Consider the following 21,037-nt stretch of genomic DNA (forward strand, 5'->3'; position numbering starts at 1 on the left):
ATAGCCGTCACCTTGGCTGTGTCTGATGCAGAGGCAGAAAAGTAGGCAGGGTCTCCTGGGAGATCCAGTCCCTGACAGAGGGAGGGAATGTACAAGAGAAGAAGACGATGGCCTGAGAAAAAAAATTCAGATCTGAAAGACAAAGGGACTACGGAGGTATTCTCTTTTCTATAGAACCTGGGAATATAACTTGTGTGTTGATAGCTTGTGTGTCATTTTATAAGATTATCTATTTGCTTTGAAATTCCAGTGCAGTCTTAGCTGTCTGTACTTTCTCCTTCTTGAAGATTGAGTTTCCAATGGAATTTCCATTGCTTGGGATGTGGGGCTGTTTTATGACTTAATGAGTGCCCTGCAATAACGAATGGTGGAATCTCTTTATTCCACCAAAGAATTCTCTGCCTCTGCTGAGTGCCTGAGAGGGGAAGCAATGCATTTGTCTCACAGCTCTGGCCTGCTGTGCTCAGCGGACTTGACTGCAGGTGTAGTAGTCAGCACACACCCCCCAGGCCAGGGCTGAGCAACGCTGGAGTTCTCAGGTGATAAGGACCTTGAGACTCAAGCATAATTACAGCCGAAGCTGTAACTGAGCCAGGACTGGAATGATTTGGCCTGACGGTTCCTTTTTTACAATTTTCTTAAAACAGCCTCAAGTGCAACCCCCCTGAAGGCCTGTTGAAGAACAGAGAGCATCTACTTTTTTTCTTGTCTTTACCAACTCTGACAGAATAGTGAGGCTAGAGAGCCCAGCAACCCCTAGCTATAGCAATAACTTAAGGTGGGTATGATGGTACATGCATGTAATAATGGCAATTGAAAACTGAGGCAGGAGGATCACCATGAATTTGAGGACAGGGGCTACTGGGTAACATAGCTATATAATGAGTTCAAGACTCACCTCTCCTCCAAGCCACATTACAGACTGCCTGACAATATCCATAAATGAATGAAGGAAGAAAGGAAGGATGGATGGATGCATGGATGGATGGATGAGTGAATGAATACATACATACATGCATACATACATAAATTCAATTTGTATAGCACTTTCTAAAAATGAGCAATCTGTTGTAAGTGTATATATCTGTTATTTAATCATAACTGTATACAGTAACCTCCTTAAAGTTACAGATATGGAAACCGATGTACAGTAAGGTTAAGCAACTTGTTCTAGACTATGAAGCCAATGGTAGAGCAGCTTGACACCCAAGCCATCTGCAGTCACAGTCTGTGTATTGACATGCTGCCGCCTCTCAAGGGGAGTGAATCACGGGGCGTCACTGGTGATGTGAAAGGCTTTCATCTTTGGTCTGTAAACTCCCTCCCTTATTCAGTCTCTCGTAAGTGCTAGACACTGTGCCAAGTCTTACAGAAAAAGGACAGATAAACAGAGGGTATCATCATCCTCTCTGAGCTCCAAACCAAGGATGCACACCATGGCCTTCTGAAAGGGGTGTTGCCAGCTAAGCCTCTTGGCAGCTGGGTGAACTAGGAGGTGTAATTCACCTTGCAGAGCTCCCATCTATAAAAGGAAGATGTTGAACGTGGCACCAAGGCATCCCTGTCTGGCATCAGGGCTGCTCTGCCTAAGGTTTGCAGTAGCTGGTCCCTGCTAGTTCATGCTTCAGCTGGTATGACAGAGAGTCCAGCCCTGGGACAATTAGCACCTCATGGTGTTTGGCTTGGTGTTGGGTTTTTTAGATGGTGTCGCAGAGCCTTTTACAGGAAACAGGGCCTTATGATTCAAATGGAATCCCTGGAGTTGTACAACATGGGGATTCTCATATAATAAAGGCACACTAGGAGATGCCAAAGAGGAGAGACTTAGGGAAAGGGAGGTGGGGTGAACATTCATAGAATGTTTTAAAAGGATACTTAGAAAAGTTTGTAGCAGATATGCGGTACAACGGTCCACTCCATCTTCCTATGAGGGTGAAAGACATGAGATTTGTCAGAGCTTTGTAGAGTTGAACTAGGGCAATGATTTGCAAGTGGCAACAGCAAGATTAAAAACAAAGTAAACTTGGCCTTTCAGCAAAAGGAGAAAGGTCCAGAGGACCTGCATCTGTTCACTACCGAGCTAACTGAGAGATCATACCCAGTATCAGTGTATCTGAGATCACACTGGGCTTCAGTGTCAGTGTGAGTGTCTGAGATCACACTGGGCCTCAGTGTAAGTATCTGAGATCACACTGAATATCAGTGTATGTGTCTGAGGTCATACCAGATATCAGCCAGTGTAAGTGTCTGCGATCACACCAGGTATTAGCGTTAAGTGCCTGGCCATCCGTATAAGCGTCTGAAAGCCCATGCTTTCATGGAAGGACACGAGGAGAGTTCAGGACAGGCTCCTCAGAAGAGGAAAAATTGACTGGAAGCAGCAAGTAAGTGGCTTTCAATATATTTGGAGACAAAACCATCCTGTGATGTGAACGCTGAAAACCCAACTTCATCTATTCCAGGCCTCAGGGGCCTAACAAAATGCTACCTTTCTTCTCAAATCACAGGATGAAGTCCTTCTAGACAGATAGATGTGCCTGAAACACCTGGCCGAACCTTTCACCATTTTCTCTGGCTGCAATGGAAAGAAAGTTATTGAAAAGGCAATAGGCAGACATAGTTTTAGGATTACTATGCCCCAGACCTATGATTTAAGGCTTATTACAATGCAGTAGGGAAAGATTACTGGAAAGAAACAGAAAATGGGATGACGGAGGTCGAGGAGAAGATGGCCCATGATTCAGTCACCTCATTCTGAGCTCTGAGTCAGAATCTGAGCTTCTGGGGTGCAACCTGGTGCCCCTCAAAAGAACTTCTGTTCTAATGAGAGTATATAAATACAGCCAGTACTTACAAACACTGACTCTGTGAGCCTGTGAGCATGCCCACCTTCCCTAAGGTAATCACAGGCATTTTTCCTGGTGATTGAGTTTACTCTAAAGTGCATGAATGCAGAGGGACCCCCTTCAACTTTACCCCCAACAGAGCAGTTAGAAGTTAGTGACCACTGGTTCTTTGTGAGTTCTTTGGTTCTAGTGGAGTGTGACTTTCAAAGGGCTTGACAATATACAGTTCTAGAGAGAAAGTTACTACTGGTCATCCTTCTACCTGGTTTCTCGTCCCACTGTGGTCTACCAACCATGCCTGGGGAAAGGAATTGAGTACCATTTATAATTGCCATTGTGAGCTTGGAGGGGTACTATATAAGCTAACAAAAACAACTTACAGAAGGGTATGCGCGCTTTGGTGTGTGCCTTGAGAATGCATTGGGAAAGTCAAGGCAACAGGAAGGTAAGGTCACATCTTACCTGCAGGAGGCAGAGAAAGAGAGAAATGCTCATGTGTGGCTCGTATGCGTGTGTGGCATGCACATGTATGTGTACACGCTCGCATATGTGCATGCGTGTGCATGTGAATGATCGTGCATGTGGAGGCCTGAGTAAGTATTTCTCTGGAGGGCGCGCCGCCTTATGCACTGAAATAGAGTCTCTCACTGGAGGTGAGAACTTGCCAGTTTGGCTAGCTGCCATTAGCCATTGCTCTGGGGATCCTGTGTCGACCTCCCTAAAGCTGAGGTTACAGGGGAACTGGCACACCTGCCTGGCATTCACATGGGCTCTGGGGATCCGAACTCCCATGCTCACATGGCAATTGTTTTACCACTGAGCCATCTCCCCAGCTCTCTTTGCCCCATTTTTCATTCAGATGAGGTCCCTGCTCCTAGGATAGTGGCACTCATACCCAGGTAGGTCTTTCTTCCTCAGTGAAATGTCCTCAAAAGGATGCCCAGAGTTGTATCTACTAGGGATTCCAAATCCAGTCATATAGACACTGAAGCTTCCCCATCATAGGTGCATAGAGCCGGCTGACTCACATTTCTCTAGACCTGGCTTATGGATTGGCCTCTGGACCCACCTTCTCTGTGTTGTCATTCATTCCATCCCTCATTCCTGCTGAATGGCTTCTGTCTCATGTGTCATTTATCCATTGTTCAGGTTCTTCTAAACCGCTCCTCTGTCTAGCCAGTACTCCTAAGAGCTTCATCAGGATGGCATTTCTTCTGAAATGATTTGCCCCACTATGTTATCCACCAGCAAGGCCTTTCATCATGGCTGGTCAATGCATGCCATGATCCATTACTTCTCTTGAGACCAGAGCCAGGTCAGATTCATCCTGAGCTCCGAACCTAGATGAGGACCTGGTGAAACTGAGACTCTAGAATTCTTTGTAGGAGATAAGGGAAGAAGGAAGAGGGAAGATGAAAACCTGTCCCCAGGTGTTGGCTCAGGCCTGCCTTCCCATCCTAGGCCACCTGACCTTCCACTACAACTGCCACCTGCCTCTCGGATTTGACAAAGATGACGACATCCCCAGCCTCACATCAGGGTACAGATTCCCTGTCTAGGGCAGTAAATTGACACCACAGTCAATATTTAGTCTTCCCAAAGGGCACAGTGTGTTAGCCGGTGATCTGCAGTGAATTTGTAATCACAGACCAACTGCTCCTGCTGCCCTGACAGTCTCAGTGCTTCTGTGTGCAGAGGGACCAGGATTCTGTTTGATTAGGACCTGCAGAGAAACTAGTTAACAAGGAGATAGTTGCTTAAGCCTCAACGCTGGCTGTTGAAGCCTTGTGTAAACATTTCCTCGTGAAAACTCTACGCTCCGTCCTGGGATATTGCAGCATGGAGAGTGTAGGGAGGATTTCTTCACTCCAGACTAGTAAGGACTGTGACCATTGTCACCAGAGGGCATGGAAATAGATGGCATTGTGACAGGGGCCACTCTGGATCTACGGTTTCCTGGATTATAAAGCCTTTTGGGTCTGTGACCTCATGAATCCTCAAAACAGCAATATGAGGGGTAATCTCACAAAAGCCACTCCCTTTCTGGATGTTTAAAAGATGCCAGATGGATTAGCAAGATGGCTATGTGGGTAAAGGCACCTGCCACCTAGGCTGGCAATCTGAGTTCAACACCTGAGACTCTCGTGGTGACAGGAGAAAACCAAGTCCTCCGAGCTTTTCTCTTACACACACACACACACACACACACACACACACTACCGGGCACTGCACACACTGCCTTTACAATGTTATCTCTTTTATGGACATGGCATTTTTAGACAGGTGTATTTTGATTTATAGCTGGTACTTTGAAGATGCTAAGTTCTTTGTCTGAAGTCATGTGGCTGGAAGGGCCGTCTCAGGCTTAAAGGCAGGTAGGTCTGACAATCTGACAATAAGGGTCCTGTGCTTGACCCCTTTGACAAGTTATATGTCCATTTCACAGATGAAAAGTCAGTGCCTGACAGTCAGATGCTATCTGAGCAAATATGCAGAGAGATGCACATGGGGACTAGGATCAGATGTATGAAACTTAAATTTGTGCTCAGCCACCAGCAAGGACTTGTGGCCTTGGGCAAGTTGCTACGCCTCTGTAAGACAGGGACAATAGTTCGTGCAACATTATTTATTGCAAAACCTTTGAAGAGACCTGTTCTGAGAAAAATCAAAAGATTCTCCCTTTGATGGTCTGTCAGGCTTCTGCAATCCAAAACTCCCCTCAAGCCAGTGAGCCCCTGTCAGCTCACATTCTCTCCTTAAACTTGCTCATCCAGGGGTCATAAGACAAAAGAAAGAAACAGTGCTGTTGAGGTCACTGTGTTGGGGTTACTTTCATGTACTTGAGAGCAGTATACAAAGTGGGAATATTTCTGCCAGATTAGGAAAGTAAAAGAGAGAGCTGTGTGGTGCTAGTCTTGAGTCTTATCTGGGCAGAGCCTACCCCCATGGCTGCCCACATTGGCTGCAATTTGCCACATCTATTGTCAGTCATCCCTCCACCCCGCCCCCGCCACACAAACTCTCCCTTTCCTTGCTCAAGGTGCCTGCCCCTTCACTAACAAAAAAAAAAAACAAAAAAAACAAAAAAACAAAACAAAACAAAAAAATAAACCTTCCCTGGCCAAGTTCAGCTAAATTCTAAACAGCAGGGCTCCAGTAAGTTAAGAACTTAAATACTTGCCTTTTTCTTTTTATATTTCAAGATAAATGCATTCCGTGTGTGCATGTGTTTAAGAGAGAGAGGGCTTTTTTTCCTTCTGTTTGCAAATAGTATTATTCAGCCCTCTTGTTCCAAAGGGAATTTACTTAGACTTAAAAAAAAAGAAAAGAAAGAAAGAAAGAGGGAGGAAAAAAGAGGAAAGGAAAAGAAGGAATTACAGAGAACAAAAGACCTGGGGGACATAATTACAGAGACTCTGCAGGCTCTACATTAGCTGTGAAATTGCCGCCATTTCATCGTGGGTGCAAAGCTATTTTCTTTTATTTTAAAGTGGATCCTTCACCTTCCAAAGGGCTAATTATGGTGCTGCCTACATGTTGTGCTCATCGGCTCCAATTTCATCTTTTCATTAACCATACCAGCAAATAGCAAAATTGTGCCTGCACTCTGAAAACATCTTCTGGACAGCTCCGTAACAGGCAGCGAGCGTGGTAATCCCTCACCTGTGACTCGGTCCATGTTTTCCATAATTGGGCTCCCCAAAGACCTTGTCCATGGCCCCTCCTCCAGCTCAGCCAAGAGAAATTCATAAACCAAAGCAGGTGGGAGGCAGGAGCCCGAGGAGGTACAGGGAGGGCAAGGTGATGTCTTTTAAGCTCTAAATGATCAAACAATGTTCATGGGGAGCTTCTAACAATGTAGGAGACTCTGAAATGCAATGCTTTGGGAGAAAACGCAGATTACACAGTTTGCGGACAGGATGGTTTGAACTGTTAAATACATAGACACACGTCATCGGGTATATATATCGGGTATATAATGCCTTGTGCTTACTACAGAATTCTTCACCATCTTATACTAACTGAAGCCCCAGTCACACAGGAAATAAGGCATCCAAAGCCTCTTCCGTGAGATTTCAAAGATACCATCAGAAAAGACAATTCCATTTTTCTAGTAGCTACCTCTGACTTCATCTTCTAAATCCTCCAATTGTCTGGGATATTAATCCCCATTAAGAGAACTCAATGCTCACACAGGGTCCTGCCCCTCTTCCTAAACACTTCATTCCCTTCAGGATAAGCATCTTTCGCCTGCATTCCCCAAGGCACCCTCCACATCAGGTTGCTGGGTAGAATAGGTTTTCAAAAAAAGTTTTTAAACTAGCAATGGCTAGGGCTGAATTCTGGGTAGAAGTGAAGCACTTTTCTGTGCTCTGATAAAACTCAATGGCTAAGACCAATGTGTGGAGAAATAGGATTTATTTCATTTTATAGCTTGTCATCTATCATCCAGGGAAATTAGGGCAGGAATTCAAACTTATGCAGGGGTTATGTAAGAGTGCTGTTGACTGGCTTGCTCCTCATGGCTTGCTCAGCCTGCTTTCTTACTGCACCCAAGACCATAGCACATGGATAGCACCATCCACTGTGAGCTGGACCATCCCACATTAATCATCAATCAAGAAAATAGAGTACACCTAGACACTATTACATATGCCAGCAAGATTTTGCTGAAGGAACCCTGATATAGCTGTCTCGTATGAGGCTATGTCAGTGCCTGGCAAATACAGAAATGGGTGCTCACAGTCATCTATAGGATGGAACACAGGGCCACCAATGGAGGAGCTAGAGAAAGTACCCAAGGAGCTGAAGGGATCTGCAACCCTATAGGTGGAACAACAATATGAACTAACCAGTACCCCCAGAGCTCGTGTCTCTAGCTGCATATGTAGCAGAAGATGGCCTAGTCAGCCATCATTGGGAAGAGAGGCCCCTAGGTCTTGCAAACTTTATATGCCCCAGTATAGGGGAATGCCAGGGCCAAGAAGTGGGAGTGGGTGGGTAGGGGAGCAGGGCGGGGGGGGGGCATAGGGAACTTTTGGGATAGCATTTGAAATGTAAATAAAGAAAATATCTAATAAAATAAAATAAGAAAGAAAGAAAATGGAGTACAAAGCAATATGGTGAGGACATTTTCTCAACTGAGGTTCTGTCTTCTGAAATGACTCTGGTTTGTATCCAGTTGATGTAAAAGTATCCAGCATAGTGCCCTGTCCATTCTCAATGTGTCCTTATCTCTGCCAGGCTCTGCACACTCTCTCTGCGTCCCTCACTTTCTCCGAGCATACCTCTCTCTGTCTTGGGCAATCTTTTAGGCATCCCAACATCTTCAAAACCACCTCTTCCAACTTCCAGGGCCCCAGTTAGGGAATATCTCTACTTTCAATAAAGGACTGGAAAACTTAGTTGATTAATATGCAGAGAATTCAGAAAACTCTTTTATCCAATGCTTCCCATGCAGACTAGTCAAGGAGAACAAGAGAAGGGAGCTAATGAGCCCATTAAGGTGTCTTCCCAAACAAATGATTTCCTTGTCCTTCCACCCCAAAACAGAAACAGCTGCAGTTTTAAAAATAGCATGCTTTCATCTTTTGAAGGAAATATGCCAAGTTTTTAACACCAGCTATCTTTAGGTGACAAGGAACAGTTTAACATTATTTATTTCTTCCTATTTTTCTGAATTTTCCAAATTGTCTTTAGCTAGCACGAGCTGCTTTATCATAATAAAATCTCCAATGTATTATGCACCTAGCCAATATCTGATTTAATCTTCACAACTGCCCCAGTAAAAAGATATTTATATTCTCATTTAGAAGTTCAGAAAGGTTAGTCAACTTGTTCAAGGTCATATGAGCAGAAGTAGGTCAGACCAGATCTTTGGCCTCTCAGCTACTAAATCAATGTATATGTACAGAGGCCTATTGTCTCCTTCACCTGCAGGAAGCATCCCCACACAGGCCTCACGAGATTGCCTGGTTCTCCCTTGAAAATGTGAGCAAGTCTAAATAGTATTGACTCACAAGATGGACCCCTGTAGGGAGACTTCTGTGAATTCTGTGTTCCTATCTCATCCTAAGCAGACTCAGCCCTGTGATTGGGTTGTTGGGTGGGTTGAGTGACTAAATGGCCCAGGGTTATTATACAGAAAGGGTTGAGAGAGCTTCAAGTTCAGATACTTCAGGAGTTAGCTACGTCCCGAACCCAACCTGACATTATAAAGCCAGCTTCCCCACCTTCAACCTTAGTAAGAATTTATTATCTGGACAGTTATCAGGCTTTACCACTTGTTTGACTTTATACCTCCCACCCCCCTCATCACACACACACACACACACACACACACACACACACAGGACCCTACAGCCCTGGGTAGGTAGATGATGCATCTTATAACATCCCTGCCATTGCTAATGATATACAGCCACAGTTGGGTGGGGCAGCGGATGCATCTCCAGGCATCTCTTCTTCTGCTTCTACAAAGCAATGTTCCCAAGAAGGACACTGTGTGTAAACAAGGTACAGGCAACTGGTGTTTCTCATACATCCTCCTCTTAGAAGGAAAGAGGGGGAGGACACCCTCACCAAACCATTAGAGTGAAATTCCACTTATGCAGAGATTTGAAAATGATCTTGGGAAAACTATTGTATCCACAATATGCTGGCACAGCGGCTCTCTGCCTGCCAGAGTCTCTCCACCACAGGCGTTGGAAATGCCCAAGGAAATGTGGGCCAATTAGTGCATGCATGGCTTTGACTCGTCCCCAGACTATGAAGGAGTGCTTGCTTCTCTCCTCCTCTCCAGCTGTGGCCAAAACTGAAAACCGCAGCCTCAGATGCCATCCGGGCACAGTGTAAAGCACTAAAGACCAACAGAAGGGAAGCTCCAGGTAGCTCAGTCAATTACCACATTTCTGCCCAAGACCAGGGAAGCCACATGGCCCTCCCAAGCAATCTGTGCTCTCTGCCATTAGCAACACTGCCTTCTAGGGGGGACTGGGGACTTCAGCCAGAAGCTGCATATTCAGACTGAACACAAGAGCGAGCCCGCTGCACTCAGAAATAGGCAGGAGAAAAAGCAGGCTGCTCTGCTGCCAAAGGAGGCAGCAACTGGTTCTGAGAAGCATCCAAGCACAGGGCCAGTCTCACGTCATCTGCACTGACTGGGTAGTGTGGCTTGGGTGCGAAAGGGTCTTTATTTGCTTTGCTCTTTTCTCTTCTTGTTGCCTTTCATCTGGACCATCATTCCTTGCCTCATTTACTTTTGCAATACATTCATTCCTTGGTTTATTCATCCAGCAGGAGGTCTGAGTACTCCAACCTGTGCACCCTAGGAAGATGGAGAGAGGAGCTCAGGAAGAGTATGGAGCTAGGGTTTCCAGTTGAGCATCCTGCTAGGTACAGGATCTCAGAAAGTCTTTTGTTCTAGGATCTGGGATTTGGAAGTGTAGACGAATGTTTTTTCCACTACAAATATAATTCCAACCCCATTTTACCAGAAACTTTGGCTTAGTAGTCCTGTATAGGTAGTGTACTGGCTAGTTTTGTGTCAACTTGACACAGGCTGGAGTTAGTTATCACAGAGAAAGGAGCTTCAGTTGGGGAAATGCCTCCATGAAATCTAACTGCAAGGCATTTTCTCAATTAGTGATCAAGGGGGGAGGTTCCCTTGTGGGTGGTGCCATCTCTGGGCTGGTAGTCTTGGTTCTATAAGAGAGCAGGCTGAGCAAGCCAGGGGAAGCAAGCCAGTAAAGAGCATCCCTCCATGGCCTCTGCATCAGCTCCTGCTTCCTGACCTGCTTGAGTTCCAGTCCCGACTTCCTTGGTGATGAACAGCAGTATGGAAGTGTAAACCGAATAAACCCTTTCTTCCCCAACTTGCTTCTTGGTCATGATGTTTTGTCCAGGAATAGAAACCCTGACTAAGACAGGTAGTGCTCCCGTGAACACATCCTTTTTTTGTAGAAGGCATAGCCCACAGGGACCAGCAGTGCTCAGTCCTGCCTTCAAAAAGGCTTGGCTTTGAGAGGTGAGTGATCTCCAGCTGTGAATGTCTTCTTGCCTGCCTTGTTCTCACATCAAGACCATTATGTTACTGGGCAGCTAGTGACCAAACACAGGTGAGATCATGGCCTGGCCACTGCTGCCCAAGGTAAGACTTCTCTTGGTGGACAGCATCCCAGGGCTGAGGCTCCCCCTTCCCAACCCTGTTTTCTTTTTTGCCTTCTGAATGCTCTATCTCTTGTAGACCTTTTGAACATCTGTGTCCACTTTAGCATCTGCCCCCTGGAGAACCAAATCAGCCCAGGTTATAGAGGGAAGAAAGAATTAGTAGGCTCCTTTCTTCTGCTGAGAACTATGTAGTTTGAGAGTGGGTGCTGTTGCTTGTCTTAAAGTGGTTTTTGTTGGTCAGAGATATGACTTCACTGAAGTTCTGCCATCTTTTTATATCTTATCTGAAGCAGGATGCTACTAAGTTCTCTGAGCTAGTAGGAAAGATCAGGGCAGGTCTTGTAGTCCTTCAAGATCTGGACAGGCTGGGCAGGGTCATTCTGCTGACTGTGAGAGTGAGTGTCAATATGCAAATGGCTCTTGAGTGGTCCAGGTCTTAACGGATCACTGGTCACTGGGGCCTTGCTGAGACATTAGAAAGCAACAGGACTGGTCCACAGGGATGTGGGTCTGGAAAGGCTATATGGAGGGTTACAAGGAGGAGATATGTTGGAACATGGTCCAGGAATGGAGTCCTTTGAGGGGAGTTCTGAGCATTTGAGAAAACTCCAAGAAAACATGGCGTGAGTCTTGTGATGTCAGTTTCTTCAAAAACACGAATTTGTTAGGATTATGCTTTTGTGTTCTACCCAGGCATAGTGGATAGGAGTGAGTTTACGTCAGATTATTCTTGACAGCTGACTGTTGTTATTTGCTTATTTGCCTCTATGGAAAAACATATTTTTGCCACAGGTGGCTCACCCTTGTGGTTGTACACTTTACTCATGTGATTCTTCTTAATCCCCAGAGTATAAATTGTCTGATGCTCTAAATAATGTTAGCTATTGCACAAGACTTTAGTCCTCATTCTTAGGATCCATTTTCCCAGTTTCCACTACCTCTCCATCAGTAAAGAGAAGCGGTGATCATGTGATCTGTGATCACTGTGATCTGTGCTTTGCCATAGGTGCTTCTCCAGCACATAATACAAGCAGGGCCTAGAGCATGCTCTGTACACACATTTAGAACGCGGAGCAAACTATCGCCAAAGCTTCTTCAGATACCAACAAAACAATCACATTCTGGCTAAAGTAATCAGGAAAGGGGATTTTCTGAGAAGTCATTGAGAAGCTGAGAAAGAAAGCAGACAGAAGGAAGCCAGCAGCCGTGGGTTCCCATGTAGTGGGAAGTCCTTCCACAATCCAGCCAGGTCATGCATGGATGAGGAAATGAGTAAATACCACCATTTTCAATGTCTTCGTTGCTGTGTTGTTCATGCTTCAATTTCCAAAGAGGGGTACAATATTTTGCCAGGTAAAGTTTTTGTGGTGTCTTAATGGATAGACCTGATGCTATATAGAGTCCAGAGAATGGTCTACAATTGCCATACTTCCCATTTTGAATGAGTGAGTTTATTAACAACATAGCAAGCAAAAGTAAGAACATAAATAGTAAGTGATCAATAGAAAAATATCATCAAATGGGGACTTGCAAGCATTCAGCAGAAACTGACTAGGAAAGCCCAACTAAGGCAGTTAGCGAGAGGACCCAATCAAGGGAGAAGAAGAGAATGTCCCCTCTGGTGAGGTTTTCATGTATAATGACAAATAGCAACCCAGAGAGACAATGCAGTTAAATTGGGTGCTCACACTATCCAACAGAAACTGACTGGGTCTGTTGAAGTCAACTGGAGTTCTCAGTTAAGCTTTCTCTCCATAGATGAGCTTCCCATGGCTGAATTCATAGCTTAGCTTTCCCACTGGAGGCTCTATTACTTCATGGGATAAATAATTGTAACCTCTGTGGTTTGCCTTATTAACTGTGTTTCAAGGCTTTGATGTTTTGACTCTTGCAGGGTTTTGTTGTACTGTGCCTTCCCTGTCATAGAGTGAGGCGTCCCAACTCATGCTCAGACAAGGGGCTTTGGAGGGTACTTTGAGGCACACATACATGGATCTGAACTAGGGTGAAGTGACCCTGATTCAGAGCCAACCTCTCAGTGAGCTCAAACAACATGTGATAATTTACCAAAATCATGTTCATTATACCTAGCAAGACAAAAACATCTCACAACACAAAAAGAGTGAGAGAATGCAAGGCCACAGCTAAAGGAGGAGATGCCACCTATGAAGCCAGGGACCACCATCATTGTGTGTGGCACACAGGTCCAGGGAAGAGAGGACAAGGGTGCACTGGGAGGAACTGACAGTCAGCAAGCAGTTCTGGGTGCAGGCAAGGACAGAAGCTGGATGCTGGGGGCTGAGGATTAGATGGAAGAGAGAAGATGTGGGCAGAACCCTCCTTTGAAAAGCATAGATTAGAAGAGGAGGTGAGGATGTGTTTAAAGAGTTCTCTGGTAAAGGGAGGATTTTCCCCCTAAGATAGAAGAGAGTTGAGCCCCTTTATGAGCTAAGAGGAGAGAGCAGGAAAGATGAAGACACATCAGAGAATGGTCACAGTAGACAGAGGACATGGACAAGAGGGAGGGTAAGACATCCTGGGTCGGTGCTGTCCTTTGAACCTGGTCATCACCATCCTAGTGTACTCCTGGCTGCTAAGGATGGATTGTAGGGCCATTGATATGACTCAACAGATTAGCATACCTGCACTCTTCCTGTGTGATTCCTAGCACCTATGTTAGGTGGCTCACAACTAACCTATAACTCTAGCTCAGGAGGATCTAACACCTCCTTCTGAGTTCCAAGGACACCTACTCTCTTCTGGTCAGATGCATTTTTTTTTTAAGGATCCTGAATAAATTTCTTGCTTTCTAGTTTCTTTGACTCTAACCTCTGTGATGGTTAATTTTTGCATGTCAACTTTACTTGAACAAATGATAACCAGAGAGTAGGAAAGACATTGTTTCTGGGTGGGATGAGGATGAAGGTGCTCTCAGAGGAGACTGGCATTTCAACCAGGGATCGTCTTTCCTTCTTTCCTGCTCCTTCCCTCGTTGCCTCTTTCCTTCCTTGAGTTGAGCTGGGACAACCAATATTTTCTCTTGTCTTCAGACTTTGAAGCTCATAGCATAGTATTCTTGCTGCCCCACCCTTACCTACTCCCTACCCCTCACCTGCCCCTCCATCCTCTTTGGCTCTCAGTCTTTCAAACTCAAGACTAAATTTCGCCAGTTTTCCTGTCTCTCCAAGTAGCAGAAGATGACAGATTGTAGGACTTTACAGCTTCCATAGTCACAGAAGCCAATTCCCATAATAGATCCTCTTTTCTATAGCTCCATAAATCATATTGGGTCTGATCCACTAGAGAATGTTGTATAATACAACCTCAAATTGACCTTAAAGTCAAGAATTGTGTCTTTGGAAATAGAAAGAATGATGCTGCATAGTGAATCAAAAGACCTGAATTCTAGAATCCATTTATACGATGGGCTTGCTCTAGACTGTGTGTTACTAAGTTCAGTGACTTGGTCAAGGCAAAGTTCGGTCTTCCTGTAGGCAGTGACAAGGCAAGAAGCTCAGCATTGATGCAGCAGCTATGGCATATTTAACCTGACTTCAATTGACCACTTCTCCATTCTCAGCAGAGAGCTCTAGATGTTCTGTTTGTCAGCACACAGATTTAAGATGGATGCCTGGCTTCCAGGATCATACCCACATTCCATGGTCTAATGAAGAAGAAGTCAAGTTGTGCACCCTGGATTTGGAAAGCAAAGCCTTCCTAATTGACCCAAACCGAGTCCAGTGTGCATTTCCTAGCCACTTTCAGCTACACAAGGAGCTGCCACTCTATAAACTAAATGAGGTTGTCATTGCATCTGGCTTCTCTTCTCCCTCACTTCCTCTAACAGCATCCTGGGCTTCCACTGGGGATATGGCTCCCACCATGACGAGTCTCAGAAGGAGAATAAATTAGACATCTTCCTCTCAGCACCCAAAGCCAAATGCCTTCCCCAGACTGTGGAGTGGAGTGTGCCTTAATAGCAGCCAATCCCAGCGTGTGAGTAGGACAAGGCCAGAAGAAGCAGCTGGAGTTTAATCATCGATCTTTGCAGTGCATTCCAATTAGGCCATTTCCACTTAGGGCTCATTTTCTAAAGGTTCACATTCTAGCTTTTGGAGCTGCCTTCTTCCCATGTCTTTCTTAACCCAGATTGCCAGTCCACCTGTAAGTTCCGGAGGACCACTCATACCAATAAGGCCCCTTGTACTCATCAAGAAGAGACTAGTTCTGCTGTTTATAACACACAAACAGTAATCTGAGTGACACATGAATGCTTTTACTGGCTGGCTGTGTGTGCCCTTGAGAAAAACCACCTTCCTCCATAGGGCACTATTGTTCATCTCCAAATGGTGGGTTGTCCCAAAGTATCTTCTTTTCTCAATGATGACTATGGTTTTGATCACTTGCAGGTGACCATTTTGGTACCAAGGAGGTTCAAGTGAACATCTAAGCCTAATTGCAGGTTTCAACTGAGGCTGCATTAAGAAATTTCAGAATTGGGGTGCTGTGACTACAATGATTCTTTAGGACAGCCACGCCTAGGCAGACCTTCTTGGTTATGGGTTGCTCCACAGTCCGAAGTTTCCAGGAGCAAACAGGCACTTGTTGGTATTTTCCTGCCTTAATTTGCACTCCTCCACTTTCAGCTGTGTTTGATGTAAGCCTGTGAATTAGACCCAGGAGACACGTCTGAGGAAGCACATGCTGTCCAAGGGAGGGTCTCCTCCTCTGTCGTCGACTTGCATCTGCCTTACAAAAAGCTCAGATTGCAGGGGAGACACACTGTAAACTCAAGAGTCTGCACCTTCAATGAAAAATTAGTTATTAGAACAGCAATGTGGCCTCCGTCTGGCCTTCTGTTCTAGAAACAGCTCATTGCTTAGCTGCATTTAATAATCCATGAAACACTTCTATTAGCTTTGGTGTGGATTGTGTGAGTGCAGGAGTTAAAACAAAGTGAGGGGCAGAAATAGGAAACATGCAAAAAATAAAAAAAAAAAGGAAAAGAAGTGATATCTTCAATATTTGATCAAGGCCTCTATGTTCAGGTAACCAGTTACCAGCATAGGCTCGCCAACGCCAACAGAAGCCGTGGAATACCACGTTGAATTATTCAGGTGACCAGGGCAACCTGTTTCTTCTTTTTACGACTTTTAAATGAGTATACAGCTTTTCAAGCTAACCTTTACTTAAATATTTAGCACAGACACTGAGGTCAAATATAAAATAGGAAAAAAAAAATCTCACTCCAAAACTCCAGCTGTAATTATGAATCAGATTATGGGATGTAGCTCAGCCTCTTCGTCTCCCCCTTCCTGTGCTCCAACAATTTCTTCTAGTGTGGGAAGATCTCGGTCTCTGCCAGTTGGAAGTCTGAATTTTAGAATGACTTTTGGGTTTGTGTTTATCCACAATATTCCTGTCATTCACCCAATTCAATTCTTTATTTGTTCATTCGTTTTTAACACATGATTTTTGAATATTTGCTTTGTCCCAGGCACTTTCCTAGGTGTGGGAATATATCAGGAAGAGTCAACCTCTCCTGACTGTATTAGTATACATTGAGAGAGACAGGTTAAAATGTAGAAATGTACCTCAAAGGCCGGTTGAAAATACTATGAAAGCGGTGGTGTATGGGAGTGTTTCCTTGGGGGCTGACTGGAAAGCTAAGGAGTTGGGCAGGTGGCCTTGAGAGTATGCGGAGCATATCCCTGGGTGGGCGAGAAGTACCGTGCAGGCTCTGATGCACACAGCCAGTGCGCCTGTATCACATTCTCCTCTCCTTGCTGTGACTACATGCCTGACCCAAACAATTTAAGGGAGAAAGGATCTACTTTGGCTTGTGGTTCGGAGGGAGGAGGCCACTGTGCGCATGCTGGGGAAGGCATGGTAGCTGAAGCAGATTGTGCTGGGGGCTTGTGCCATGACTTGTTATTGCTTGCCAGATCAAGACAACAGGGAGGATCAGAATCTGGGTGCTACGACAGTCAATGCCTGCTCCTGTGGTGTGGCCTATGTCAACCAGCTAAGCACTGTGTTCCAATACCAAAAGTGCACAAAGTTGGGATTAAGTGCCCCAAACACTAGCACTTGGAAGACATTTTGCATTAAAACTACAACAGTGTCCCAAGAAAGAGCAGCAAAACCAAGGAGAGTAAAGATGAGGAAGGGTCACTGTGCATGGTGTAATTTATGAGAGCCTTAGGGGCATTTTTATGCCTATGCAGGCCATGGGAGAGACTTAGGATTTTAGCCTAATTGTGATGTAAGCCAGTCAGGCTTCTGTATGGTGTAGATTGATTCCAAGTTTAAAAGGCCCATCATTCTTGCTCAACATAGAGGCTTTCTAGTGGAGGCTGGCTTCAGTAGCCATAAAAGAAAGACTTGCCACCAATGCTGTCTGCTCTTTGGTTGTAAGAGAGCACCCGCCTTCTGAAGCGCTTGCACTGGTTGAAAGGCCCGCCATCTTTGGTCATTTTAAAAGTCCACCAGTCTCTTTTCACACATCCTATTTTTTTTATTCGACCAAAGCTTGCTCTTTCCGAAGGAGAACTTAGAAGTCAAGGTAAGAAAGAATTGCCTCATTAAATGTGGAGGATGGCCAGTCAATCGTCCCATGTGCAGTTCTTCTGAGGACCAGTTCTTCAGAAGGTCCTCAGAACACAGCCTAAGATGACCATTCTCAGCTAGCTATACATTGATGGCTGTCCAAAGGGCTCCCAGAGAGGGGGACATCTTCAGAACGTGTTAACTGACAGAAGACAGGAGCAGAGAGAGCACGGTTATACGATTGCTGATCTCGTATTGGTAATCGTAATTTCATGCCTAGACATCATTTCAGAACTGTTCAAAAAATACAAGCTAATTTGCCAGCTCATTTTTATTCCCTGGGGACTCGCCTCCTGCAGATTTTCCTTGGGTGGGATAATCCCAAGCCATGTTCATGCTTGGCATACTGCTTTGTAGACTATTCCTTCAAGATTACACTGATTCTCATCACGTGTTACAGGGGAGTGCTGGCTTAACAATGCCTCCTCACTGTGCACTTGCCCTGCCCTCTGAACCATTCTCCTTACCTGCAATCTTATACCTCATGCATAAACTTCCACTCAACTGCACGTACCATAGTCTACTTAGGAGAGACTCAAGCACATATTCTCCATCAAATCCTTTCTGTGATGGTATCTCTAGATGTCTTCCTTTAGTGAACAGGGTCATAGAGAAATTAAATGTACCCAGAGGCTCCCATTCTACTTATGATGGAGTAGCCAGCTGTGACCAGGATCCTGTTATTCCCCTTCAGAATAAAAGCAGCGAGGCTTTGGTCCAGCCTGGGTTTCTCAGGCCTGCCTCTCCCCTCTATGTTAGCTAAAGCTGGCTGATATATGAGGTTTGTGCTGCCTTCACAAAGCACACAGTGCTTCTTACCCAGTCTTCTCTTCAGCCAGGCCTCAGTCTTCCATGATGCAGGGTGGAAATCTTCCTCTGAGGGAGAAGTCATTGTCCAGGCTCTCTCTGGTTGGCTGTGACTAGTCTCTGCCTCCACAGCCCCAGGTCCTGACTCAGAAAGACTTGGCCTTTGGTTAATTTATGAAAGTAAACCAACCTGAAGGAGTGTGTACACTACACATGCCCACAGATGCCTCCAAATTTTGTGACACGCCACCTACGCTGCTGGCATCAGTGAGAAGCTATCCAAAGGACACTGTACACTTAGCTACTATTGTGCTGCTTGAACCTCCTCCAAAGCCATCGTGGTAGAGGGTTGTTTCTGCTGATTACAGGGAAGGAAACTGAAACCTGAGTAGGTAAAGCTGCTTGCTTGGGGTCACTTTATGGAGGTGCATTGTACCCTAAGTTTCCCAGAAGTAACACAAAGGGCACAGGGTCTACTGCCTGAGTGGGGAGGTATCTTTTCCCTGGTTTCTTAGTGGGGCTACCTGTGTGCCCACATACTGATTAATGGCAAAGGTGTGGCCCTTCCTAAGAGCCTGGGAATATCATGGGAGACTGGGGATAGAAACTGGGTCCAGAGCTAGCTCTCCACCCAGGAGTTGATTTATCACTGTGGCTAGAAGGAGGGGGGAGCTTAAATGTTTAGCATTCACAAGCCTTGACATCACCCTTGATTTTTCCCCCCACGCTCCAACTCACTCCATTAAGATTGACAGGCCATGGTGAAGCTCCTTGTGAGGGCTGGGCAGTTATAGGAGGTTATGGGAGGCTGAAAAACTACTCTGCATTAGCGAGGCAAATTAAGGCTCTAAATTACACAAAGACCTCCGGGAGTAGGTCCTGAATCTCCAAGGATTCGCTTGCAATTTCTTACTATGAATGAATATACTCGCCAGAAAGCCCTAATTGTATTTTCTTTCTAAAATAGCCCTTATTTTCCCCTCCCCCAAACTGTGTCAGCTTCAGATCCCCATTCCCCCCCCCAACCTTTATCCTCACTAAGGCAGAGCTGGAGAATAGAGGTGTAAATGTGTCAGAAGATGGAAGCAGGGGCGCAGGAAGAGTAAATCCTCATCTAACATGGCAGAAAGTCAATAGATAAATCAAGAAATCGCTATGTAAGCTCTTTTTCTTTCTTTCTTTTTTCTTTTTTTTTTTTTTTTTGCGACAAAAAGTGACCATCCAAGGAAGGGACTGATGAAAAAGGGCTGTAGGTAGAGCAGATCAAGAGGGGCTTGTTTCTTTCATTGTAAGTAGCTATTTTATACTTTAAGAACTGTTCATACATTGCTTGATATGGTTTTAATTCAGATTTTTAAAAACCAGAGTGAAAGTTAGATGAAAAAAACAAACAGAATACAAAACTAAAAAAAAAATAAATAAAAAATAAAAAATAAAAACAAACACAGAGCAGAAAGGCCACAGATGACAATCTACTGAGGACCTGAAGAGCGGGGGCGGGGCACGGGGCGTGGTCTTAGGTCGCTGAGGGGGCGGGGCAAAGCTCCGCTCTGTCTCCCGGGAGTTCCGCCCACAGCGGGAAGCTGGGAGCGCAAGGTCAAGTTCACTCGCGGCTCCGCCCCCAGCCTGGGTCAAGGCTAGTTAGTCTTGGGGCGATCTGCGGGGTGACCCATCCTGGTCGAGCAGCAGATCCGCGGTCCCTGTTGACTCTGAGCGGAGCCCCGCGACGCGCAGGTAAGCACAGCCAGCGGCCTTGGCTGCCTGCTTTTACCCGCGTGGGTGTCCACGAAGCCTTGAGTCCCCGCGTACCTACCAGGCCCACGTGACTCTCGGCGGCGGCGGCGACGACTCGGGCGCGCGCGCGCACGCAAGCGTCAGATGGCTGTGGAGCGCAGAACCACGCTAGCCCCACGGTCACGTTTCTGACCGATAGGCTCGAGCTGACACGGGTTCGGATCCCCCCCTGCAGCACGTTTACAGTCAGTTAAAAGTAAGTGTGTGACAATTACAGCGTATTGTCCAGTGTTCTCTTTCTATTAGCCTAAGTGGGGTTCCAGCGATTGTCATATGTAGCGTGCTGCCCCGCAGAGCACATACTAGCGAGGAGACCTCCAGCAAAGGCAAACCACACACATTAAAGTATGACAGTTCAAATTAGTAGGAGCTGTGGAGATAATTTTTAAGATAAGTAAATAAAAGCGCAGGGTGCTGGAGAAGTTTTATCACGTTTCCCGTCAGCAAAACCTGCTGGAGCTAAAGCTACCCCGTGAATGACGGAATTCCAGACTTAAAGTAAGGCTTGGGAAGGAGGTTCAGTTAGGATCGTCCTGCAGAGAGCTAATGCCTGCGAGTTCCTGTCCTGGTTAGTTTCCGTCAACAAGTGAGTCATCTGGAAAGAGAGAACTTGGGAGTTTTTAAATGCCCCCATTAGACTAACCTGACCAAAAGGGTGTGGGGGCATTTCCTTGATTACTGATGTATGTAGGAGGGCTCAGCCCACAGTGGGCGGTTCCACCACACCCTTTCCCACGTCCCCCACCCCAGTGGTGGTCCTTAGTTGTAATAGGCTGAGCAAGCCTTGGAGAACAAGCCAGGGAGCAGCGGTC

General features: G+C 45.6%; 1 protein-coding gene across 8 annotated transcripts in view; it reads left to right on the forward strand.

Annotated features, from left to right (window-relative positions):
- Positions 1-20,005: 20,005 nt before the first annotated feature.
- The window catches only part of Nmnat3 (nicotinamide nucleotide adenylyltransferase 3), a 112,456-nt gene continuing 111,424 nt past the window's right edge, over positions 20,006-21,037 (forward strand). For 4 of the 8 annotated variants that reach the window (XM_029481511.2, XM_021171975.3, XM_021171974.3 and 1 more), the window contains exon 1: positions 20,006-20,421. The gene's annotated coding sequence lies outside the window, so the exon portion shown is untranslated. The remainder of the gene's footprint in view (positions 20,422-21,037) is intronic. The other 4 variants (XM_029481512.2, XM_085827932.1, XM_021171978.3 and 1 more) reach the window with 1 other exon arrangement.

Source organism: Mus caroli, unplaced genomic scaffold, assembly GCF_978045245.1.
Source record: "Mus caroli unplaced genomic scaffold, Mus_caroli_1 scaffold_11, whole genome shotgun sequence".
In the NCBI taxonomy this organism is placed as follows: domain Eukaryota; kingdom Metazoa; phylum Chordata; class Mammalia; order Rodentia; family Muridae; genus Mus; species Mus caroli.